The following is a 13,163-nucleotide window of genomic DNA, read 5'->3' as shown; positions in this document are numbered from 1 at the left end:
CAAAAACTGCGTTACCCCTGAGGGAGCCGTTTCTCACGATATTTCATACTCTCAACAGCTCTCAAATTCTAGATACCGAGGACTTTTTAATATTAACACTCATTTTGAGTAATACCAATAATAACCAATGCCTTTGAGACGAGTTCTTAGACCATTACCGAATAGTGATTGTGACATCACAATTCGCTCAACAATTAAAATGAAAAAGTTGAGATCAATCTTAGTTCTTTGTAAAATCGGCTCCCCTTGACCCAATGATTTCAAATAATCGGGAAAAGAAAAGTCCATCCGCAACAAAACTTCTTATTTCGTTTAATCTTTTCTTTGATTGTCCTTCTAAAACAAATAAACGCCACAAAAAACTGCTGCAAAAACAAATAACAAGTCTGCTCCCGTTGTTATGATTGATACACTTTCTCATTGCATAGAGTTAGGACACAAGACAATGATTATCGCAGCATGTGGTATAAACCCTTGTTTTTACACATTTCAGCGATTCCATCTGAACAAAGACTTTTGTCACATGATGTCCTTGTTTTTTTTTCTCTCTAGTTGTGTAACTTGTCGTCCCCCATCAACACGCTCTATTCATCGAATCTTCGATCCCGGCATGATCTCTCAACATGCTTGGTAATATTCCATCGTCGTAGGGGAAAATGACTTTTATTCTGCTCGAGGGAAGTACGGGTAATTATAGCGCACACGTGTGGGCCGACCTCCTCTCGGCTTGTATACCATCAAAAAAGGAAAAAATGATCAGATAAAACTTCATCATCAGTCGTTTGTGTATCCCCTTGCCCAGGGCAACCCGTAGTGTATTAACAAATATGCCTCTCCCGTTATGAAGAGATGTAGAGAGAAGAACCATGTTTGTTTCCAATCAGGCAAACACAATGTCATTCAATGAAAGTGCGCAATTTGTGAGACCTTGTAGTTTTGTCTTCAATCTTCAGCCTGTATGTTCGTCTTGTGAGAGCCGCTGGCATTCCTTTTCTCATTGCTTGTTATCTCTCATTTGAACGTAATTACCTGAAATTTTGTCCGAGGATGAAAATAGGTCCAATCTACGGAGCGTGCTTGTTCAGAGAGGAATCCGACTGCTTACCAAATCCTTCCTCCTAATGATGTAGTTTTGTAGTGTAGAGTAATTAGGACATACCGAACTCTTACACCAGTTGGCTTAGTCCTTATAATACACCACTAATTACAACATCTCATAATGCACCATAGTTTAAAAATGGAGCTACCAATATATATATACAACTTAGGAATCTTCTCTAATTATTATATCTATAGGAAAAACGACGAGCACTCTTAATAAAGTAGGCTTGAATAACCAATGTTGGTACTGGAACTGACAGTTGGGCGGATAGCAGACTCAGGCTCCCAACTCACAATCAAGAAACAAACCACAAACCCCTATGACTTTATATGGTTTCAACATCTGCCTGCGATGAATAACCAACCGGGCAACCACTGGCTGATGACTCCACCGAATAAGGCACAAACAATCAAAGGGATATAAAATAGCCCCCATTAAAAAATAAAGCGCATAATTGTGTTGCTACTTTTAGAATACACATAAAGAGTTTTAATCATGAAAACTTACATGTTGCCCGAGGGTTTGGCTGAGCTTAAAGCGGGAGAAGGTCCCCCGGTAAAAAGTTAAATGTCACGGGTCACGTCAATGGAGCCACGTCTCACAAAGATTTATGTCATAATCATTACAAATAGACAACACACGCTGCGGTAATTATTCAAAGTAATCGTTAGCATAAAAACATACTTGCTAACGAGCACTGGAGAGCTGTTGGATAATAAACATTATGAGAAACGGCTCCCTCTGAAGTAACGTAGTTTTTGAGAAAGAGGTACTTTCTCACTCAAAAAACAGAAAACTTCAAGCACCAAGGCCTTTTCATTTGAAAGTTCACAGATGTGTGATTTAAGGGTGTTTTTCTCTTCATTATTCTCTTGGAACTTCGATGGCCAAATCCAATTCAGTAAAAATTTTACCGATTCGTCATTTTTATATATATGCATTATGTTTTCAGCCCGGTTTGGTCTACCCTTATTAAAGGCATAGAATACCTGTTTTTGTTTAACCGGTCGACTGTTTTAATCATATATGTTAATACAAACAAACTAACGTGGCTGTGAAGATTGTTTTCAAAAGGTGGTTACGTTTTTAAGATAGTGCCGAAAATCCGAAGCGAATAAGGCCACGCAGCAAAAAATATATATATAAAAAAAAACCGCTCCTTGTATTCAAAATTGTATTTATAAAAATTGATATATTTTTCCATAACCACTGTACTTCGAAGTGAATAGTCTCTCAGAACGCTTTTACTAACCAAAGCAGCTGTACTTCTAAACAGATATCAGTTAAGTGGCATGAATTTGCGGAGTCGTTACCAAACGTGTGTTCTTAAAGACACTGGACACTACTGGTAATTGTCAAAGACCAGTCTTCTCACTTGATGTATCTCAACATATGCATAAAATAACAAACCTGTGAAAATTCGAGCTCAATCGGTGGTTGAAGTTGCGAAATAATAATGAAGTTATTACACACGAAGTTGTGTTCTTTCATAAGCTTGATTTCGAGACCTCAAGTACTAAACCTGAGGTCTAGAAATCAACTCGTGGAAAATTACTTCTTTCACGAAAACTATGTCACTTCAGAGGGAGCCGTTTCTCACAATGTTTTATACCATCAACCTCGCCCCATTTCTCGTAACCAAGTGAGGTTTATGCTAATAATTATTTTGAGTAATTACTAATAGTATCCACTGCCTTTAAGATCAGGATTACACCCTTTCCAAAGGCTTGAGGAGGTACGGTGACTCCGAAAAGAAATGCTTGCGTAACAAGTTTCTAATATTTTGTATTATTTATGGAAAAATAATCCAGTTGTTTTAACACAGCACTCAACAATTTCCAGACTTCATCACACGCATTCTTTTTGCATGGCGCAAATGTGCGATTTTTATAACACCGATGAGATTTCGTTGCCAACGACCATCGTTAAGAGGGCTCGTGTGAAACGGGCTAATGTGAAAGTCATTTGAGCATTCACACGGTAACCTATTCAGACCTACTGGAAGGGTGAGAAAGAAATACAAATTACCTCTAAATAAGTTCAACAAGGGCGTGTATACGCCACAGTTTTGTAAATATTGATTTTCAGTGATTGTCACAAGAAATCGGTTTGAGAAAGTTTAAGTGAAGATAATGAGTAAATACTATGCTGTGGGAAGAAGAAAACTAAACCCACTTAATTAAGGGTTAGAAATCAATACAAGAAATACAAATTAACCCTTAATAAGTTTTCACACAAAACACGCGTGCACACCAACAGCATTTTGTAGAAAATATTGACTGTCTCAAGAAATGGGTTTGAAAAACTTGAAGTGAAGATAACGAGTAAATAATATGCCGATGGGAAAATCAATTACTATCTAAACCCACTTGAAGGGTGAGAAATCAGTTAAAGATAAATATAAATTACCCCTAAATAAGTTCAACAAAGGGTAGGAAGCAACAGCAGTAAAGTTGTAATAATATTGGTTGTCTCCATAAATTGATTTGAAAAAAGTTGGAGCGAAGATAATGAGCAGTAAATATAAATCCGTATAGAAAGAAAAACTAAACCAACTTTTACAATTGAAAGCGATGGCTCATGGCGCCATTTGGTTGCTGTCTTTTTTTGGCGCCTGGTTTAAGAGGGATCGAGGCCAATGGGTTCAGGGGTTTAAGCTTTGCTAGTTTTCATCTTCTATACCGTTCCCAAAGTCTTCATGGAAAGGCCACCTATAATAAGAGAAAAAGAACCAGCTAAAGACCGGAGTGGCCTCGATGAAGCGCTGATGGTCCCGTTAATTGGATGTTGATAACAATACATGGGATATTCCTCAATGGATAAAGTAAAACTATCAACAATATGCGGGTATCCACAACAGACTCAAATATCAGTAAGTCTGAGTTTTTATATCAAAGATAACCCCATTTGGGGTGCAATATTCAGTACAAACTATTACTGTTGAACTACAGCGAACCCTGTCCCGACAATCAATCAAATGAATTCTCGTTTTTATTATGAAATTTGCAAAGAATCTTTATATATGAAAACGTATTTGTATAAGGCCTACAAGATTTCTATTCCTTTTGCTTTCGTCTATTATTCTCGAACTTTTGACCGGCACCCGAAAAAGACGCCGACATTTTTGGGAACTAAATCAAGGATTTATACAATTGTTAATTTTGTTCCGCTCCTCGCAAAGGATACAAACTATTGAAAACCAACTCTATCTAACCCATTAGATTTAATATGAAGTGCCTGTCATTGTCAACAGCAATTGAAGGATATTTATCGGCGCTACCAACCATACCCTATTGTCTGTTTGAAAGGACCACAGTTTAAACCAGTTATCTCCAACTAATAATTCAATATTATTTGTTAAGATGAGTTATGTTCGGTCTCCTCGGCTGGCACCGGCCAGCCTCCTCGAGCTCCCCCGTCAAATAGTGCTTAGTCTCCCGTGTGTTGACGCCGTGACGCCGCCGCACAATGACCAACCCTTATCGAGTATAGAACTCGATCAGCCGAAGAAACACAACCATTAACGTCTCTTGTTGAGGACTTAGCATCCTATTGTCACGAATCATAACCTCTTTTTTTTCTTAAGGGGAAAGATGAGAAGACCGTCTGAGCCTACATGTCTAGGATTAGGACCCTTACGTCCCCATTGAGTGGTAAGCCTATTGTATTCACCGGTACCGGACTAAATGTTGCCATCGACCTGTTCAACGTTGTTGCTCATTTAGCAGCCCTTAACCCGCCTAGTTAGGGTTCATCAAACATCTGCCTAGGTCACCTGGTGCATCAACCTTGTATAGGGAGAGGCTCAAATTAGTGTCTGGTAGGGGCTGATCAGTTAAAATATCCCATGGGATAGACCTACATGACAACATAGAGACAACCACAGTCAGCACAGACTACAGAAAAACGACAGCTAAATCTCTATTAGTAAGGCTTAAGACCCCGTCTTGAGAGGGGTGCACAAATTAGTCTTCAAAAACCTTATATGTGGATGTGTATTTATTCATATGTTTTTTTACGTCAATCCAGCTTTTTAAAGCACTAGACACATATGGATTGTCAAATACCAGTATTCTCACTTGGTGTATTCCAACGTGCATAAAATAAAAACACTGTAAAATTTTGACACACTCGGTCGACGAAGTTACAAGAGAATAATGAAAGAAAAACACCCTTAATGCACAGTGTGTACTTTAAGATGCATAGACAAGGCTTCAGGCCTGAAGTCTTCTTTAAGAGCGAAACAATTTTTCTCAAAAACTACGTTTCTTTAGAGGGAGCCGTTTCTCACAATGTTTTATTACCATCAGCAACTCTCAATTGCTCGTTACCGAAGTAAGTGTTTATGCTAACAATTATTTTGTGTAATTACTAATGGTGTCCAGTGCCTTTAAAGCCATTGGACCCTTTCGGTAAACAATGTTGTCCAAAGGCCCACACTTCGTGTATTACAACTTATATATAAAATAACAAACCTGTGAAAATTTAGGCTCAATCGGTCATCGGAATCGGGAGAAAATAACGGGGAAAATCCACCCTTGTTCCGCACGTTTCGCCGTGTCATGACATGTGTTTACAATAAAACCCCAATTCTCGACATCGAGAATTGATAATTGTTTTAATGTTTTCTCAAAAAGTAAAGCATTTCGTGGAATAATATTTCAAGAGAAGTCTTTCACCATTACCTTCTGTAAACCCTGTAAGTTATTTGTAAATCTGTGATTTTTATTTTTATTATTTTTATTTTCTTGTGTTCCGAAAGTGTATAATGGCTTTAAGGAAAAGTCTCCCACAAACAATACTTTTTTTATGTGATTATTACTTGACAAATAACTGAAGCCGATACTGATTTTAGAAATCTGAATTGAAATTCAATATTTCAAGATTTGAACAGAGGATCAACAATCCGCGAGAAACTTATACTAATAAACAAAAACATCCAAATATTAAAGAGTGTCTCTACGTTTTAGAAAGGTTTGCGGTAACACCATGTAATGACTATCTCTAATGAGTTGGGGTGGTTCTGAAAAGAACCGTTGGTTTAAACTCGACGTTTCGATCAGTATGCTCTGATCGTCTTCTGGAGAAAGCTGGACTCTGATGCTGCATGCATACTTGGTAATTACTCAAAATAATTTTAAGCATAATACTTGGTTACGAGTAATGGGGAGCTGTTGATATCATATAACATTGTGAGAAACGGCTCCCTCTGAAGTAACATAGTTTTTGAGAAAGAAGTAATTTTTCTACGAATTTGATTTCGAGACCTCAAAATCAGATTTGAGGTCTCAAATCTAGCATCTGAAAGCACACAACTTCGTGACAAGGGTTATTTTTCTTTCATTATTATCTCGCAACTTCGACGACCATTTGAGCTCAGATTTTTACAGGTTTGTTATTTTATGCATATGTTGAGATACACCAAGTGAGAAGACTGGTCTTGGATACTTACCAAAAGTATCCAGTGTCTTTAAGCTGACAAAATAGATATACCAGAGATGTTCGAATTAGTCATCCAAACTGCACATGACGAAAACAAGAGGGGAATGTTTGATAATTGCATTTACTTCAAGTTGGTTCCAATCTTTATACACTCGGTACCCACAGATAATATTTTCGCGTCAGTTTTATTCCCTTCGTTAATTCAATTCCATCATCACATTGCACTCCCAGTTTATTGACATAAAACAGACAAGATTTAGGACAACTAAAGAAGCTCCCAAAAAAACTCTCACAAATAAGATGAGATTAGATCTTCCAAAAAGGGATGAATAATCGCAGAAAGCGACTTGATAAACATGGTTTTTGTCTTAACCCATCATTCACTACAGCGTCGCTCTAACTGGACCCGTTGGACGCGATGTATGCACGGGGCGACGTCCACGCGGGGACCGCTAACTACGTCTGTCGCTACCCACAGTAAGTTAATGGCATTTGAATTATAGCGTTACCAAGACAAATTGGATTCTCCTTACATGGTAGTCGTCGCCAAAGAAACGAAGTTTGACCAAAGTAAGAAATGATCACACACTTAAATTCAACTATGTCATCGTCTTCCATCCTGCATTGCCTATAAGGCTAATTAGGTCCACATCAAATTATAGCTAGGGATTCTGCCGATTTCTTGGCACATGATGTTTTCTGCAAATTCAAGGGGAATCCTCCTTCAAATTGTACAAACAAAATCTTTAACTGGAAAGTAAAACACCTGAGTGACTGACTGAATTGTTATAAAGAAAGAGGCTAGTTCATACGCAATACAACCAAACAAAATTAAGAGGTTTAAAAACTATATCCTATAAACAAACTTATTTTGTTGACCTGATTCTAAATCACCTATCTTTAAAGGCACTGGATCACATTTGGGAATTGTCGAAGACCAGTCTTCTCACTTGGTGTTAATTTCCAACATGAATACAATAACAAATCTGTAAAAATTTTGACTCAATTGGTCTTAGTTGCAAGAGAATAATGAAAGAAAAAACACCCTTGTTGCACAAATGTGTGTGCTTTCAGAACTCTAAAAAGGGCTTCAGGCCTGAAGTCTGTTAAAAATTGTGTGAGAAATTCCTTTTTAATTTTTTTTTAAAACTGCGTTACTTCAGAGGGAGCCCGGTCTCACAATGTGTTATACTATCAACAGCTCTCCATTGCTCGTTACCACGAAGGTTTATGCTAAAAAGTAATTTTGAGTGTCCAGTGCCTTTAAAACAAGCATAAAAAACACATTTTGTTGACCTAAATTTAAATCACCTAGCTTCAAGTTTACGAACAAAGAACACTATCAAGGAAAGAAGAAAAGAAGACTGCCGTCGATGTCACCAAACTCTTCCAAACTTAGGATTAATCTTAGGACTTAGGACGAGTTCAGTTCCGTATCGGAACTCGATATCTTGTCCTATAACTCGAGATAGGATGCATCCTTGCTTTTCGTAAAATCGGCTGCTGGAACAGCAAGAGCAAAATCAGGCACTAGTTTTGAGTAGCCGAGAGCCTTTTTTGTGTAGGTGCCGTTAAACCACTAGGGACACAAACCAACACCTCTTAATGGATTACTACACACCATATCAGATGATAAAATCTTTTCCGTTTGTCTTCAATTGTCCTCTTAAAAACCTACAAATCCATTACAGTCAAACGATAAATAACAGCAAATTTTTGTATTCGTCTCATGGACAAAGACAGCCATGTTGTTATACATGGGGGAATAACTATAGCATCGATGCAGTTCCAGCGCATAGCGCCATTCGCCTTTACAGATATGTTACAATCGTGAATGCAATAATGTTCTACTTCATTACAACACCCACTAAGTGTGGCAGCTGCGTTCGGTTGGTCTGCCCCATAAATCTTACACTGATTTGAAAGTCGACAATTTTTAATAATACAAAAACAAAAATCAATGGCTCACTTTATAAACGCGGAAAGCAAGCATGACAGAACAAAAGTCAAACCGTGTTTGGCTTATTTTGTTTACCCAAGCACGTAAACAAGTGGAACATTTTAAGAAGTTGGTTTATGGTAACTTCATAGTGGATACAATGCTGATTAAAGGCACTTGACACTGTTGTTAATTACTCAAAATATTTATATACAAATCCTTCTGAAGTAAGAGAAAGAGGTAATTTCTCTTTTCGAGAAACAGAATTTCTCACTAAATATTTGAATCTGAAGAAGACTCAGGCCATGAAGCCCCTTTTCAGGCACCTGAAAGCACACACAATATTGTGCAACAAGGGTGTTTTTCTTTCATTATTTTCCTAGCTATCGTTCACAGATTTGCTACTGGTCTTTGGCAATTACAAAATGTGTTCAGTGCATTCAAGAAACCGACTTCATAATTATTACTGATTATAGTGGTAGAATTACTCTCCCGTTTGCTGTGCCTAAAACCGTAGTTTTGCCGAGAGTATACACCACTTTATCTGGTCTAGTTATTGTCAACAACATTCAGTGTTCTTTACCCCTATTCACTTATTTGTATTGACGCTTTTGATTGACTGAACTGTTCAAGTCTTTCCCAATGATCCATCTAGTAATCAATCAATATTTTATGATTGGCAGACACTGGCCCTACACCATGCAATAATACGGCAGACTGGATAGCACAGTCAGCATGGCGTCCATAACAACAAAACTACCCAACGAATAAGTTTCAAGCTCAACAAGGCCTTTCTGGTTGACAGTTCACAAGCGTCTATACATGCTCATCTATCCTTTGTCAGAATCCCATTTTTTTATTTTTGTGTCAAGATTTAGTAGAGCGGTGTGGGTATAGTCAAGCGGGCGCGACGCCAAAACCAGGCCGTCATAGAAGGCTCAGCGAGCCGCGACGAGTTGTGTTTAACAACCGAGCTGCCTTGCTTGACCCATTTGTCTGGATTTTTCAGCAGGTTTTTCTCCCCCCCCCCCTAGCTAAATAGCTGGGTGACGGATTGGTTAGGGCGGGCTCACTGACACACCGAGAATCTGGCTGTCCCACCGAGCAGCTAGTAGGGGTTGATGACCGTTGGATCTCGAATCCAGACGGCATGTTGCAGCCCCCACCAGCAAACCAGACAAACTATCACACCTTACGAGAGAGTCATCAGAGAGCGGGCTGGTCATCATCAACACATACGGGAAGGTGTGAAGTTATGACGGTTGACACATGATGCTTTTAAACCGGCAAGAAAATACGGTTGATGAGTTTCAATACTGTTAATATCTTGTATGACACCATTCCTATTGTATCGAAGCGTTATTTGAAATCCGTTTACAGTTCGCTATAATAAAACGATCTAATGTGCTCACCTGAGCAGGGTGAATGGCGGTCAGTTGTTTAAATTACCTAATTACCAAAAAACAATCTTGTAAATAAAAGTACAATGACACCAATTGTAGATAATGATTCCAATAAATCTACGGTGTAAACAACACCTGTTTTCGTTATGAATATTGAGTTTTGAAAACCATGTCAAAATGTATTCACCGCGAAGTCCTTTTGACTGGAAAATATCCGGCCGAAATATCTCTTACAATGGAACATGAAATTCAACATTTCTTTTACAGATTTTAGCTTCCACATTTCCCCTTGATCACACTGAGCGGGTAGGTGCCATTGTGTCGTCACCTCTATTATTGGTAATGCCATACTAAACATTCTGAACATGTGCCCATAAATAATTCGAATCTATACACAACACAGCCAATGCACATGTAAGTCCCAGCTATCAAACTATAATATAACATCTCGTAAACACAATCACTGTTTGATTCGGCAATTCGATTGCAAAACCCTTCACTCCGAAAGCAAAATGATGAATTCCCTGAATGTTTCCTCGGTGTTTCTGGTACACACAACAACAACAGTAATAACAACAACAACAGCAACAAAAACAACAACAATATCAACAACAACAACAATAACATCAACAACGAGAGCAGCAAAAAAAACAAGTAATTGGTGCACTTCTCACTCTGTTATGTCATGTACTTTTGCGAATTGGTGTTGAACTACTTGTCCACAGTAAACCACACACACATACGTGATATAGTGGGGAACCGTTGTCACGTGACAGTTCAAATTTCCAACGGTTAGGTTTTTTAAAATTTGTATTGAAGCACGAGGGAGGTTTAAATCCGTGTGGCTATACATCAAACTTACAGGTCCCCTGCTGCAGCCTACTTCACGAAAAGCTTGGATTAATACTATCGAGTTAGGAAGAGTTACTTGTCCTAACTTAGGATGAGTCAAATTCGTCCATACGTCTTCGGATACGGAACTGAACTCGTCATAAGCCCTAAGATTAATCCTAAGTTAAGAAGAATTTGGTGAAATCGACGGCAGTGCGCGTTGCGTCAAACATTTTCATGGCTGTGGGGGCAGGTGGGCGTGGGCAATGTCTTTAATGGGGGTGGCTATTTAATGCATCGAATCATACATTAAATTTGTATTTATTTTCTATCTCAGGTCCTTGCTTTATGTTATAACATTCATCTGTACATTAACCAACTCGTGTTTATGAGCTTGGCATGTACAATGCTCGTAAACAAACAAACAAACAAACAAACAAACAAACAAACAAACAAACAAACAAACAAACAAACAAACAAACAAACAAACAAACAAACAAACAAACAAACAAACAAACAAACAAACAAACAAACAAACAAACAAACAAACAAACAAACAAACAAACAAACAAACAAACAAACAAACAAACAAACAAACAAACAAACAAACAAACACACACACAAACAAACAAACAAACAAACAAACAAACAAACAAACAAACAAACAAACAAACAAACAAACATACATTACTTGGCAATGTGTCAAGCTATTACCAAAGCATGTTGTTGATTTAATTGCAAACCACAATCCGTTTTGAGCTTGTTATCTTCTCTAAACCAAGCATTGTATTGAGCTGAAGGGTCCATGTTGCCCATCCTATATAGCTCCTACTACGGTTAGAAGCAATTATTACTCGAGCTGTATAGTACCATGTAACAATACTGTCGCGTCTATGATTGGCCCAAAGTCATTTGACACGCCACACGTCTGGGTAAACTGGTCAAACAAGAAAGACATAGCGGGCACTGGGAGGTGATGACCGGGTCCACAACCAGACACAGAGTCGGGATCTCTTGACCACCACTGTTGCTCATCATTGTCTGGGGATGATGAGTGTAATGATGCAATGAAAGAACACCGATCAGTAGTTACAATAGAGGAGACATGAGGGCTATCTGGGCCTACTCTAGTCCATCCAATCCGATTCACATGCTAATACGCTATTCAAACTCTGTATATTGAATGCTCACTTCGTAATGGGGCCACCCCGCCTTCACCGTTTAGCCACCGGGGGACTAGACGCCGAATCTGGGCATCGTCTTCGGAGCGGGACACGGTGCCCTTTCTGGAAAAGGAGATGACAGTCACTCGGACAAAGGACGATTTCTAAACATCTATAGTTTGATTATCTGCTCAGGCAATTTGTGGTAATAGCCTGGCTATAAATCAATACATTTCAAGCTATCTATTTGCTTAATGAAAAAGTTCAATTGATTGCGGAAGAGTGATGAACGTTGTATGCTCAGTTGTGATAAGGCAAAAAGTAGGCGGGGCCAGGATGTACGTCGTCATCTAGGGGCGAGGCTTGACAATGGTTACGTGTACATGTAAGGGTTTTTAAAATATTAATTTATTCATGGGGTGTTTTCGAGACCTTGTCGTTAACAAATCGGTCTTTTCTTTTGGTAAAGTGAATCTGACTTTGTGTTGTAATTGTTTTTATTACGGCACGGTTTTGAACGCACCATTTAACAATGTTTTTGGTTGTTGTCGGCTGCCGTTTTATTGTTGTGTTATTGGCTGGAAATTTCCCTGACAAGTTTCTCTTTAACAAGTGTTTGTGGAGATATGTTACATTTTCATTGTTTATCATATTTATTTTGTAAGTGTTTTGCAATTGAACCATAGGAAAACCACCGTCAAACCATCGAGCAATCTAGTCTATTGCTCCATGGTAAAACTTGAAGATTTATTTTTAAGAAAATTGTTGTTACTTTTAGTAGGATACAAACAACAGTGTTATTGCAGCACGGACTTAATAAAACTCGAATGTGGGACATTTTTTATGGTTCATTCACTTAACTGCCAATCAGTCATCTACATTTCAGTTTCAAATTCGATTAAAATATTTCTCTTTTAAATTAAATTCGATACATTAATCATTAGAACGATAATACATCCCATTTCCAAATAAAAAAAAAAGAGGAAATATTGCCAGTGGCTGAACATGAAGAACTTGTCACGAAAAAGAAACTTATATTGGAATCAATCAAAGTTTAAAAATTGCATGGAAATATTTATATAAAATAAACAAATCAGAAAGCAGCAGAAAAATTGGTAAAGGAGATGCCAGGGGCAGTTAAAACATAAGAGTGTAGAGTTGAGTAGGAGGAGGAGGAGCTAACTGGCTGCAATCCATGCAGTAATCCTATTAGCCTTTCTTCGTATCCAATGACGTGCTATCGTTCCCCACTGTCGCCCATTTAACCTCTGTTGGTATCTTTA

At 38.2% G+C, this 13,163-nt stretch overlaps 1 protein-coding gene across 1 annotated transcript in view; it reads right to left on the bottom strand.

Moving 5' to 3' along the window:
• Positions 1-13,163, bottom strand: part of LOC139940445 (major facilitator superfamily domain-containing protein 10-like) — a 130,299-nt gene that overhangs the window by 90,381 nt on the left and 26,755 nt on the right. The window lies entirely within an intron of this gene.

The sequence above is a fragment of the Asterias amurensis genome, chromosome 8 (genome assembly GCF_032118995.1).
Source record: "Asterias amurensis chromosome 8, ASM3211899v1".
In the NCBI taxonomy this organism is placed as follows: Eukaryota; Metazoa; Echinodermata; class Asteroidea; order Forcipulatida; family Asteriidae; genus Asterias; species Asterias amurensis.
The sequence above is the reverse complement of the archived record's forward strand: the minus strand, read 5'-3'. Positions and strand labels throughout refer to the sequence as shown.